Raw genomic sequence first — 14,707 nt, 5'->3', positions numbered from 1 at the left:
GATCATGTCCACAAGATGATTCGGCTGATTGAGCAGTTGGAATATCTTGACTTCAAAATGGATTTCCAACTACAGACGGATTTGATCCTTCAGTCCCTTCCTGAGTCTTTTGGGAATTTTGTGACAAATTTCCATATGACTAAACAGGAATGCACCTTAGCTGGTTTACTCAACATGCTGGTTATTGCCCAAAAGAATATGCCAGGCAATAAAGGAAAAGAGGTAGCTTTGGTTGCATCTTCTTCTGCTGGAAAGTCCAACAAGAAGAAGGACAATAAGAAAAAGAAACCTCAAATTCCTGGTCCTTCCAAGAAAATAGCTAAACAGAAAAGGAAGACTAAAGCTGATGGAGGCAAAGGAAAGTGTTTCCACTGCCAAAAGGATGGGCACTGGAAAAGGAACTGCCCAGAGTATCTTGCTTCTCTGAAGGACAAGAAGGATACACCTTCTGAAGGTATGTCCATATCTTGTTATTTAGATTCTGATACTCATAGTTCATCTACTTTGGGTTTTAGATATTGGTGCGTTCTTACATTTCTAAGGATATGCAGGAACTAGCAAACAAGAGTAGCTTTGTGTTCTCAAGATATTAGAGTCGGATTGGCAATGGCTCAACTGAAGCTTTAGCCATAGGATCTAAATCTTTTTACATGTTTGGACATGTTTTGTGTTTGGATAATATTTTATATGTACCTGATGCTTTTAAGAACATCATTTCTATATCTAGTTTGACTAGAAATGGCTATGAATTTGATTCATCGATGATGTTTGCAATATTTATTTTGGAAATAAATATATTGGTTACAGTTATATGAATGATGGTCTTTATTATTTGGATAATAATGACAAACACAAATTGAATGCAAGTGATCTAAAAGAATGCAATGCCATGGTGAAAACCAACTCAAGTTCAAAATATATTTGGCACTTAAGGTTATGTCATGTTGCAGAAGATAGGATTACAAAATTGGAGAAAATGGGGATTCTATCCTTATTAGACTCTGAGCCTACTCCAACTTGTGAATCTTGCCTTCAGGGCAAAACGACTAGATCACCCTTTGTTGGACAGGGGCTAAGAGCTGAAAATATTTTGGAGCTAATACATAGTGATGTATGTGGTCCATTTAAAGAAATGGCTAGAGGGGGCTTTCATTATTTTATTACCTTTACTGATGATAAATCAAGGTTTGCGTATTTGTATTGGATGAAATACAAATATGAATCCTTTGAAAAGTTCAAAGAATTTAAATGTGAAGTAGAAAATCAAACAGGAAAAAATATTAAAACTCTTCGATCAGATCATGGAGGTGAATACTTAAGTACTGAATTTGATGAATACTTGAAAGAACATGGCATTGTCTACCAACTGACTCCTCCAGGAATGCCACAACTGAATGGTGTATCCGAAGGAGAAATCGTACCCCATTAGTATGGTACATAGTATGATGAGCTATGCTGATATGCCAGTCTTCTTTGGGGGATTTTTATTAGAATCAGCTTTGCATATTCTGAATAGGATTTCATTAAAATCAATCTCTCCCACACCATATGAGATATGGCATGGAAGAAAACTGAGTCTTAAGCATGTTAAGATTTAGGGTTGTCCAGCTTATATTAAAAAGCTGAACACTGATAAATTGGAAATCAGATCAGAAAAATGTCGATTTGTTAGATATCCAAAAGAAAGTTTTGGATATTATTTTTATTTACCTACATCACAAAAGGTTGTGGTAAGCAGAGATGTCATATTTCTTGAACAACAGTTTATTCAAGAATGTGGCAAAGGAAGGCAAATAGAGTTAGAATTGGAGAATTCGACCAACCAAATCATCGATGGATATAGATCCATCTAGTCAACCAATACCCGTTGATGAAACATCTACAGCTGTTCCTCGTAGAACAACCAGGGTATCTCACCCACCAGTGAGATATGGTTTTCTCCATGAAGAAGAACAAGAGTTGCCTACTCATGAAGAAGTAGATCATAGAGATGATACACTTACCTATGAAGAAGCTATATCAGATATAGACTCTTCAAAATGGATTGATGCTATGAAATCCGAGATTGATTCCATGTATAAGAATCAAGTTTGGGATCTTGTTGACCTACCTGAAGGTATTGTACCTATAGGGAACAAATGGGTTTTCAAGAAGAAAATTGGTTCTGATAGAAAGGTAGAGACCTATAAGGCAAGGCTAGTAGCGAAAGGGTTTCGCCAAAGGCAAGGAATCGACTATGAGGAGACTTTCTCGCCTGTTGCCATGCTTAAATCAATTAGGATTTTATTAGCAATAGCTGCATACTATGATTATGAGATTTGGCAAATGGATGTCAAAACAGCTTTTCTCAATGGATACATTGAGGAAAACATTTTCATGGAACAACCTAGGGGATTTGAATCCCAAAATAGTTCCAAGGTATGCAAGCTAAAGCGATCCATTTATGGGTTGAAACAAGCTTCGAGGAGTTGGAACATCCGTTTTGATGAAGCCATTAAATCCTTTGGTTTTATCAAAAATGAGGATGAGCCATGCGTATATAAGAAGGTTAGTGACAGTGCTATCACTTTCCTTGTCTTATATGTGAATGACATACTATTGATGGGTAATGACACAGGTATGTTGACAACTATAAAAGTATGGTTGTCAAATACATTCTCCATGAAAGACTTAGGGGAGGCAACCTATATTCTTGGGATTCGCATCTATAGAGATAGAGCGAAAAGAATAATTGGTTTATCCCAAAGTCTATACTTAGAAAAGGTGTTAAAGAGGTTTAACATGCTTGATTCCAAGAGAGGATTGTTACCAGTGAGACATGGTATCCATCTTTCTAAAGAGATGTCTCCAAAGACACCTGAAGAAAGAGATAAGATGGCCAGGATTCCATATGCTTCGGCTATTGGAAGTATAATGTATGCAATGTTGTGTACTAGGCCGGATATCGCATATGCTGTTAGTTTGACTAGCAGGTATCAATCCAATCCAGGTTTGGAACACTGGATAGATGTCAAGAATATTCTTAAGTACTTGAGAAGAACTAAGGATTTATTCTTGATTTATGGAGGTGGAGACTTGCAATTGGATGGTTATACTGATTCTGATTTTCAATCAGATATCGATGATAGAAAGTCTACCTCTAGATATGTGTTCATTTGTAATGGAGGTGCGATCGGTTGGAAGAGTTCCAAGCGAGCACGATTGCAGATTCCACTACAGGTGAGTATATTCTTTGCATCGAGATCTGCAAAGGAAGTCGTTTGGATAAAGAAGTCCGTGATAGAACTTACGATAGTTCCTTCCATTGAGTCAACGGTTCCACTACCTTTGTGACTACAATGGAGCGATCATCTGAGCTAAGGAACTAAGGTCTCACCCAAAATCCAAACACATAGAAAGGCACTACCACATTATCGGAGATATAGTTGGGCAAGGCGATTTAGCCATGCGAAAATAGCATCGATTGAAAATCCAGCTGATCCATTCACTAACCCTATTTCCCAGACTTAGTTAGACCGACATCTTGAGAAGATAGGTCTAAGATATTGTACTGAATGGCTCTAGTGCTAGTGGGAGATTGTTAGTAGTATGCACTAGAGCATATCAGTTAGTATGTATCATGTAAATATATTAATAATAAATTCCATTTCCACTTTTACATTTATATAATATATTTATGTGTAATAGAAAAGGTCCATTGATATTTTGTTAGAAATATTATTCTTAAGTTGTTAAGAATATGAGTGACAATATTTCTAGCACAAAGTATCATAAATAGGTTCACAATCGAGGATACTTCATAATAAGGACATGACTTATCCAGAAAGATTGTATTCATGTTTGTTCCCAAGTTATTTATATGAGATATAAACAAGATGGAATGGTGAGTCTCATGCCATATAACAAACATGATAGGCACTTATAAATGATAAGTAGGCCGAACCAGTGACACTTATGACAAGCACATGGAGTTTACTCTTGTCAATGTTTTGTCATAAATCATATCGATGCATATAATCTTTAAACTGAGATAACACGATTATCTTGTATATAGGTAGTTTGAGTTTGATACTGCTTTCATACTTGTACTGTGTATGGGTATATGGGCATGTGTTGGCTCCTACTAGTTATATATGGAGGTAGGTGTTGATCAAGATGGAATCTGTTCCTCTAAGTAAATAGAGATAAAATCCTATGTTCATTTAATTGTTCTTGATGTTTCAAGTTCTGGCAGACAGATAGATTTATTCAGAAAAGAGTTTCTGATGAGAAAATCTTTTAATTAAGAACTGGAATTAAAAGAGAACATAATATTCATAGCAAATGGAGTTTGACATAAACCATGACTCCAACTTGAGTTGGGATTTTGTAACAGAGAGATTCTAGTGCATGGTAACATATGATTATAGGTTCATTTAAGGTAAACCTTATTACTAATTGGGTGGCTATGGCATGCTATGCTAGGTGTTAACCATGGTCTATGAGGTTCATAAAATGATTTAGAGAAATCATTTATGGTAAGAAAGAGTTCTGATGATATTAAGAGTTGATATCATGTCACATTGCCAATTAGTGATGAGCCTAGTAAGTCACACACATGCACAAGTTATCACCTATTTAAATATGATTTAATTAATTAATTAAAGAGTTTAATTGATTAATTAAATAGGTTTGGTTTGCAATTAAATTGCAAAGTCCCTAGCATGACTTGAAACCAAATCTAGATTATTGGATGTGTAGTATAAATTAAATTTATATTTAAAGTGTTTAAATATGAATTTAATTAATGAGAAATTAATTAATAGAGATTAATTAATTAATTTATATTTGATATAAATTAATTAGAAGAAGAAAATAATTATTTTGGGTTAAGAACTCAAAATTAAGATCTGAGGGCATTTTGGTCATTTCACGATGTGACACGTGGCACCATGAGATGGTGACACATGGGATTACATAAGCTTGCCAAATGTTTTTAATCATGTAAGATGATTAAAATCAAGATTAAATATAGGTTTGACACTTGGCACAATGTGATTGGGTCACTTAAACCTAGAGCTAATCAAAGGGTGACATGTGGCAAGGGTTTAATGTGTTAACCTAGCTATTTAAGTGTTGTTATGAGAAAAATAAAACACAACCAGCAGCCACCTTCCTTTGTCACGCCATTTTGCAGCCCTCCCTCTATTCTTCTTCATCTTTCATCAATTCAAAGAGATTAGCCATCAATCTCTTTAATTAAGAACACTAGAAATTGTTTCAAGTGTCCTGTTTACATCTTTAATCTCTTAAAAGGCAGAACTTGATTTTCTAATTAATAGAAAAAGCTTTAGAAGCTATTCAAGGGCTGCCATAGGTGTTCTTGGTGTGGACAAGCTAGAGGGACAACATCTGGTGTCCTGAAGACGAATCTCAAAGGCGCAGACACGCTGCAGCGCATTAAGAGGTTAGTGTAATCGTTCTTGATTTAATCTAGGGTTCTAAAATTAATCTGATTAATTTTAAAATCTTAAATGGAAAATACAGATCCAAAAACATATTAAAAGAGTTTTAATATGTTGTTTATCATTGAAATCAAATAGATAAAAATAAATCTTGCATGATGCATGTGACCCTAGGTGAAAATTTTTGAATTCAATGGTATAAACTTGTGTTTTTCACGCTTCCGTTCCTTCACTATTCACTATACTATTCAAGTCAAATTGTTGACTTTTTAAGGCTTAATAGGTATGAGAACTCCAACTTCACCCACATACCACATTTTGGTCATTAAATTTGTTGGTTTTGGTTATTTTCTCAAAGCTTAAGTCCTTTTGGCCAAATTATCAAATATTCAGTTTTAGTGCTCCAAGTTGCACTATTCCATTGGTCAATCTACTGTTAGAATTTGGCAAACCTTTCTTCATAGAAAATGTTTCTTATTGTCTTAAGTTTATTCTCATTTTTGGATCACCTCAATTGGAGTTTTGTAGCTCAAGTTATGGCCATTTGAACTAGGGCTGCCGGATTGAAAATAACCCAGATTTTCTGGGCAATTCTGGTGCTGGCAGATTTGAGTCACCAACTTGGGGTGGCCAAATAGCTTGGTTGCTGGCAGAGTTTGGACTTGTGTTCTTCATAAAAATTTTAGGTCTATATATCATCTAACCTCTGGTAAAATTTCATGTCATTTTGACCTGCCTAACTCGAGTTATGACCAAATGAACAAACACTGTTCATTTGGTCAGTTTGTACAGTGGCAGACTGCTCTTATTCAACTTTGGTCAATTGGTTCACTAAGTTTTGGTCACTTTTTAGGCATAGTTCCTAAATGAAAATTGTGTCATTTTATGTCTATTTTCATCCCCAATTGGTACCATATCAATTGGACTTGTAAAATTTCAGTTTCGTCCTTCAAAGTTGACTTGGTCATGCTGCTAGCAGCATGACCATTCATCCTCCGAATTTGGCTTCACTCCCAACAATTCCAACACAACTCATTTGGTCACAATTGACCATTTTTCACTTCACAATAGGTCAAACATGCCATTTACTCATTTCTTGCATTTTTGGTTCATAAACCCTAAGTCCCAAAACCCTAACTCACTTAATTGTTACAATTAATCACATTTATGCATTTCCATCTTACTACCATACTCATGTAAGTTTACTAACACCTTTAATTCATTCTAAACACATCAAACCATACAAAATCATACTCCCCTTCAACAGGCTGAAATTTCAGTTTGGTCCTCCCCCCCCCCTCCCCCCCCCCCCCCCATATTTGTTTTCATTTCATTAGTTCCAAGCTCATTTCAACAACCAATTAGGCATTTAAAATGGAAAAATGACAAGTTAACATACTAACCTCAACTTAAACACCAAATCTTCAATTGTTCTCCTTCTTTCTTCTTTCTTTCTTGTTCTTAAGTTGAGATTGCAAGCTCTAGTAAGGTTTTTAGGGGAGTTATGAAGATTAAGTGGAGAAAATTAATGTGACACCCCGTACCCGTGTACAGTATACCCGAGTAAGTAATGCCACACGGTGTACCGGCACACTCTAATATACCCTAATTAATTTTCATCATAATTTTGAATATAACTTGTAAAATATAACTCATTTAAGTCATTTATTGAAATCATAATTTATTTGAGGTTCCGTAAATTTTAAAGAAAATCCGGCAGAGTACCGGCTAAAAATGGAGAAGCAGTTCTTGAAACACGTGAAAAACACTTCCAATAAACAAATTCATTCATTCTCAACTCCAATATCATCACAAAACTCAATATCAAGATCTCAACATTTCAATTTCAATTCTCAATCATCCATCACATGTGATGATCACATATAAATCATAAATAACCATTTACTTTTCCATTCAAAAATACAATTTTCATAATTTACATAAACCTCAATATACATTACACAAGTTTAATTACATATGAGAAAATCAAAATTAAGTTACAAAATGTCAAAATGACACCTAGTGTCCTACCAATGCACTGCAGAAGTTGAGGTGACACGGACACTGTGCAGAGCTGCAAGATGGACTCACCCAGTCTGTGGTCTACTGGGCTCACGATCTGTATCTCCAGCACTACGCTGCGTGGCAAAGCAACGCGCTAAGCAATAATGCTTAGTGGTGCAATAATATAATAAAAGAAAATAGCAAGAAATTAAATGTGTAGTGAATGTGTACGTTTTATTTGTTTGGTATTTGTATATCATTTACTTTGTCCACTTTTATTCATTTGGTTGCCCCAAGTAACCTACACTAGACGACTGGACTGGATAACGGGTAAACTGGCACTGGGTATCTAGTACCTCGGGCCGTCACACCATCGGTCACATATGCATCTCCCGGTGTGCAAATGTAATGACTAACAAGTCAGAAATACATCAGGCACATGGCCAAATCTCAATACAAGGTCAGAATGGCTAAAAGCCATAAAATCACAAAATGGCATATTGCCATGTGCAGTACTGCTAACTGAACCCTATTGGCATGCCAAACTATCCAAACCAATCATGTTAGGTATACTAGGGCATTTGAAACTTTTAAATTCTTCAATTTGTGCATTTCAAGTTTTGATGTCACTATTCACCTCATTGGTCAACAAAAATGTTGACTTTTGGATAGAAAATAGGTGTATTGGTTTTAACACCCCAAACATACCACATTTTGTATTTAAAACTTGTTGGAATTGATTGCCATTTCCATTTCTCAACTTAATTCTAAGAGGGCAGAAATTTCAGTTTTTGAGACCCAACTTTACTATTCCATTGGGCCCTGTTGCAGTGGGAATTTGAGGAAATGACAAACATGAAAGTTGTTCCTTATTTTGTCTAGTTGAATTTCCTTTTTTGAATCACTCTATTTGGAGTTTTGTAGCTCTAGATATGGTCCAAAAACCACAACTGGCCGGATTGCCAATCTGCAGAATTGACCATATCTACAGTAACATAAACAGTAACTAGAGTCACTTGGTTGGATGGGTTCTGGCCATAATTTGGGGTAGGTTCCTTCATGAAAGTTGTTTTTCTATGTCTTAACTTGTTTCTGTAAAAATTTTAGGTCAATTGACCAAATCTACAGTGAGTTATGGCCAAATGAACAGTTACTGTTCATTTGGTCATTCTGCAGAATCAGTTGCAGGGTATCCGGATTGGGGCCAAGTTTTGGTCCTCTTGCTTTGGTCTTTTGGGCATGGTTTCTTCAGAAAAGATGTGCCATTATAAGCCTAGTTTCATGTCCAATTGGCCAAACACCGATTGGACCAACACAGCCCAAGTTATGGCAGTCCAAGTGGACTGAATTTTGATCCTCTGCTGTCCTAGGGCAGCCTACATCTTCACTTTGCAATCCTATTTTTCAGTCCAAATTGTGCTCAACTTACCTAAAATAGTCACTAATTGACCATTAAAATGTTCTCTAACAATTTCCTAAGCCAAGTCAATCTTTCACTTCTCAAAACCCTAATGTCCAATTCAAATTACACATAAACCTTAATTAGCATACTAGTTCAATATCCATGCATATTCATACCTTAAACATCATTTCTAGCCACTCTAAGTTCATTAAAACAATCAAACTCATCCTTCCTTAGGGCTGCCGAAAATTGAAGATACCCTAACATATATGATTTACTTCAAATTCTTACAATTTCTTGTCTTAAAATGATGCTCTAACAAGGATTAAAGGAGTGAGAGTGAAAGTATAGCACTAACCTTGAATAGGGCAGATTTTTCCTAATTCAAAACTTCACTTTCTTTCCTCTTGTTGGCTGCCAAAAGCTTGTTTAAGGTGTGGGGTAAAATTTTAATGAAGAGAGGTTAGGGTTTTGTGGTGAAACAAAGGAAGAATCAAGCTTTTTGATTGAAGATTAATGGAGGGAGAAGGGAAGGGATTTCGGCTGGAATGGGAAAGAGGTGGCTGCTGGTTTTTCTTTTATTTCTTAGTCTCAATTATCTCTTTTATTAGTTAGTCAAATGGTTACTTAATTGTGATTGGTCATAGTTTTCTTAATGACATCACCATGATGTCATAAATAAGCTTTTTCCTTACTTTCTTTTCTTTCCTCCACTACACATCTTCAATTTAATTTCTAGTAATGTTTATCCATATTTTATGTCATATTAATTATTTACTTAACTGGACAAGTCGGCCAAAAATCACCTCTGAAGGCGAAATGACCAAAATGCCCTCCGTTTGGCTTAACGGGTCAAAATTGTCTGTACCGATTGAAAAATTTTTCTAGGTATTTTCTTAGCATTCTAATGCCATGGGAACCTCAATAACCCTTCTCTGGAGTCCTAAAAATTATTTTATGAATTTTTCCCCGGGTCTAGGGCTCCTCGTTGCGAGAACCGCAACTTCCCTCTGGCTACCCATTGCTAGGGCACCGGCTCGTTTAACTTGTTTGTATTTTATTTCTAAAATTTTTGCTAAATTTTTCTTATCAATATTTGAGTTAATTATGGTTCCTCACTTTAGTTTAAATATTTTTCCGGTCATTCTAGCTGTCCGGACCGACACCGCCACCGAATAAAGAGGATGTACGGAGTAGTTACCGGGAGGGTGTTACAACTCTTCCCCTCTAATTTAAATTTCGTCCTCGAAATTTACCTGATGCAAACAGTTGAGGGAACTGTTGCCTCATCGTCTCTTCACTTTCCCAAGTTGCCTCCTCAGTGTTGTGGTGCCTCCAAAGCACTTTCACCAGTGGAATTTGTTTGTTCCTCAACTCTTTCTCTTCCCGAGCCGAGATCCGTAGAGGTTCTTCTTCATATGTCAAATCCGGTTGTATTTCAATTTCTTCTCTGGAGATGACATGTGAAGGATCTGAGCGGTATCTTCTGAGCATGGATACGTGAAATACATTGTGAATCTTGTCCAGCTCTGGTGGTAAAGCTAGCCTATAGGCCACTGGACCCACACGTTCGATGATTTCATATGGGCCAATGAACCTAGGGCTCAACTTACCTTTCCTTCCAAACCTCAACACTTTCTTCCATGGTGACACCTTGAGGAACACTTTGTTGCCAACCACATATTCTATTTCTTTTCTCTTCAGGTCGGCATAAGATTTCTGTCTGTCTGAGGCAACCTTCAGATTTGCTTTGATTTTTTTCACTTTCTCCTCAGTCTGTTTCACCAGGTCTGGCCCCACCAGTTTGTCTTCACCCAATTCAGTCCAGCACACTGGAGTTCTACATTTTCTCCCATACAGTGCTTCATATGGGGCCATTTGGATGCTAGCTTGGTAGCTATTGTTGTATGCAAATTCTGCCAATGGGATGTATCTATCCCAACTTCCCTCAAACTCAATGACACAACTCCTCAGCATATCCTCAAGGACCTGACATATATTTCACGTTATTGTTATCATTTTAATTCAATATTTGTATCAATTTCATTGGTTTCAATTATTTACCTGGATTACTCTTTCTGATTGCCCATCCGTCTGAGGATGGAAGACTGTGCTGAAGTGGAGTTGTGTACCCAAGGATTCATACAACTTCTTCCAAAATCTCGATGTAAACCTTGGGTCTCGATCAGATATGATAGAAAGTGGAATTCCATGCAGTCTAACTATCTCACTAATATACAATTCTGCTAACTTTTCCAGTGAGTAGTCAGTCCTAACTGGCAGAAAGTGTGCTGACTTTGTCAATCTATCAACTATCACCCATGCTGCATCATGTTTCTTCTGGGTGAGAGGTAGACCACTTACAAAATCCATGGTGACCCGATCCCACTTCCATTCAGGTATGCGTATAGGCTGTAGCAAACCTGATGGAACTTGATGTTCTGCCTTGACTTGCTGACATGTTAAGCATTTAGTCACATAGTCAGCTATGTCCCTCTTCATACCAGGCCACCAATACTGAAGCTTTAGATCATGATACATCTTTGTACTTCCTAGGTGCATAGCATATACACTGGTGTGTGCCTCTTTTAGAATGCTGGCCTTCAATTCCCCATCATCTGGTACACACAGTCTTCCTTTGTAATACAGACACCCATCTGCTTTCACCTCATAATCAGTTGTTTTTCCCTCTGAGATCTTGCTCATAATAGCCATTAACTTTTCATCCGCTTTTCCCATCTAGTATCTCTGCAGAGGTGTTTGGCCTCACTTGCAACTCACCAAAATAGCTCCATCTCGAACCAAGGATAGACGGGCATTCAATGATCTCAAAGTCGTCATGGATTTTACGCTCAAAGCATCAAGAACTACATTTGCCTTCCCGTGATGGTAGTCAATTACAGTCATAATCCTTCAGGAACTCAATCCATCGCCTCTGTCTAAGGTTGAGCTCCTTCTGGGTTGGCAAATATTTCAGGCTTTTGTGGTCTGTGTAAATGTAGCACTTTTCACCATACAAGTAGTGCCTCCATATCTTCAGTGCGAAGATAATTGCTGCAAGCTCTAGATCATGGGTAGGGTAATTCTGTTCATGTGGCCTTAGCTGCCTGGAAGCATAAGCGACCACCTTTCCCTCTTGCATCAATACACACCCTAACCCATTATGAGAGGCATCACTGTAGACCACGAAGTCCTTTCTCGACATCGTCGTGTTAACACTGGTGCCTCTGTCAACATAGCCTTCAACTTCTCAAAACTGGTCTGGCACTTGTCATTCCAGTCAAATCTGACATTCTTGTGTAACAACTTGGTCATTGGAGCAGCTATTAGGGAAAATCCCTTCACAAAGCTTCTGTAATACCCAGCTAGCCCCAAGAAGCTTTTGACCTCAGTTGTATTTCTGGGAGGCTTCCATTCCATCACTGCTTCTATTTTCTTGGGATCCACCCTAATCCCATCAGCTGACACTATGTGTCCAAGGAATGCAATCTCATTCATCCAAAAGTCACACTTGGACAACTTAGCATACAGCTTCTTTTCTCTCAGGGTTTGCAGAACAATTCTCAAATGCTCATCATGTTCTTCCCTGGTCTTAGAATACACCAGAATATCATCAATAAAGACCACTACGAACCGATCTAGGTATGGATGGAAGATACTGTTCATAAGGTCCATGAATGCCGCTGGTGCATTTGTTAGGCCAAAGGGCATCACTAGGAACTCATAATGCCCATATCGGGTCCTGAATGCAGTCTTTGGCACATCTGCATCCTTCACCCTCAACTGATGATACCCTGATCTGAGATCAATCTTAGAAAATACTCCTGCTCCCTTCAACTGATCAAACATATCATAAATTCTAGGCAACGGATATTTGTTCTTCACAGTCACTTTATTCAACTACCGGTAATCAATGCATAGCCTCAAAGTCCCATCCTTCTTTTTCACAAACAGCACTGGAGCTCCCCATGGTGACACACTGGGGCGTATGAACCCCTTATCAAGCAACTCTTGCAACTGAGTTTTCAACTCCCTCAATTCAGTGGGTGCCATCCTATAAGGAGCAATGGAAATGGGTGTCAGATCTGCAGTGTCTTAATAGCAAATTCAACTTCCCTTTCTGGTGGCAAACCAGGTAATTCTTCAGGGAACACATCTGGGAAGTCTTTTACTGTGGGTATGTCACTCAGATTTGGCTTAGCCTGCCTAGTATCCACCACATGTGCTAGGTAGGCTTCACAGCCTTTTCTCATCATTCTTCTTGCAACAGTGGCTGAGATGACATTGGACAAGAAATCTGTCCTTTCCCCCACAACTGTAATTTCATTACCCTCAGGAGTTTTCAAAGAAATTCTCTTCAATTTGCAATCAACTATTGCCTGATGACGTGACAACCAGTCCATTCCCAAAATCACGTCAAACTCATGGAAGGGCAACTCAATCAAGTCTGCCAAGAATTCATACCCCTGAATCCTTAACGGGCAACCCTTGTACACTTTGTTCACTACCACACTGTGACCCAATGGATTAGTGACCAGAATGTCTTGGTCACTCTCCCCTACCAGTATCCCCCTTTCTACGGGTAGGTTGATGCAAATGTAGGAATGAGTAGATCCTGGATCTACCAATGCATGCACAGGTGTAGTGTAGAGGAAGAACGTACCCCTAATGACGTCCGGGGCATCTTGCTCCTCCTGAGCTCTAATAGCATAAGCCCTTGCTGGTGGTCTCATCGAGCCTCTCTGGCTCGGATGCAGCCTTTGTGATGGTCCAACGACCTCGATTTACCAGATTTTCTACCTCTACGTGGTGCGGGAGCAGTGCATGCGCTTGTGTTGGAGCAGCTGTAGTAGTTCTGCGTGGGCAGTTCCTCAGCTGATGTTCTGTCGACCCACATCTCAAGCAGGCACCAGTAAATCTCCAACACTCCCCCTTGTGCCATTTCAGACAGTGTGGACATGCAGAAGTTGCTGGGGCTGGTCCCCTGAACCCCATCCCTGGAGAGCTGCCCACTGATGGTGTGGACTGACCTCTCCTAGGGGTGAACTGGGGCCTGGGCCCCTGAGACTGACCCTGACCCTGTGGCTGAGCTGAACTCTGTGCAGGAGGACCCTTGAACTTCTTCCCAAATGCAGGAGCTGAATTAGACTGACCTGGGCCCCTCTTCTGCTGTCTTTCCCTTCTAGTCTGCTCACTGATTCTTACTTTTTCAACCTTTATTGTAGCTTCCACTAACTTGGTAAATTCTGTGATTCCCAAGGCAGTGACCTGGATCTTTATGTTGTCATTTAGTCCCTCCTCAAATCTCTTACATCTTTCAGCTTCATTTGGGACTATCTCCCTTCCATAGCGGCTCAATCTTACGAATTCCTTCTCATATTCGACCACTGACAACTGTCTCTGCCTCAGGTTAATAAATTCCCTTCTTCTCTCTTCTAGGTATACAGTGCCCACATATTTCTTCTTAAACTCAGAGAGAAAGAAGTCCCATGTCATTACTTCTGGCTGCACTTCACTGGACTCAGTATCCCACCATTCATAGGCATCATCTTGCAACAGAGAAATGGCAACCTCTAAATTTTGTTTTGGGGTGCAGTGGAGTTGTTTTAGAACTCTGCCTGTTCTGTTCAACCAATTCTCGGCTGCAACAGAATCATCTTCTCTCTTACCATAGAAGTCCACTACCCCAAACTTTCTTAACCTTTTCAGGTGTGATTTCTGCTGTGGAGCTGGTGGTGGTGGTGGTGCTGGCATTACCCCGGCCATTTGTCTAAAGAAATCGGCCATTTGCTGGAACATGGCATATGGAGGCTGAGCGGGCTCTGCCTGAGCTGGTGGAGCAGGTTCTCCCATGCCC

Source organism: Hevea brasiliensis, chromosome 2 (assembly GCF_030052815.1).
Source record: "Hevea brasiliensis isolate MT/VB/25A 57/8 chromosome 2, ASM3005281v1, whole genome shotgun sequence".
In the NCBI taxonomy this organism is placed as follows: domain Eukaryota; kingdom Viridiplantae; phylum Streptophyta; class Magnoliopsida; order Malpighiales; family Euphorbiaceae; genus Hevea; species Hevea brasiliensis.
The sequence above is the reverse complement of the archived record's forward strand: the minus strand, read 5'-3'. Positions refer to the sequence as shown.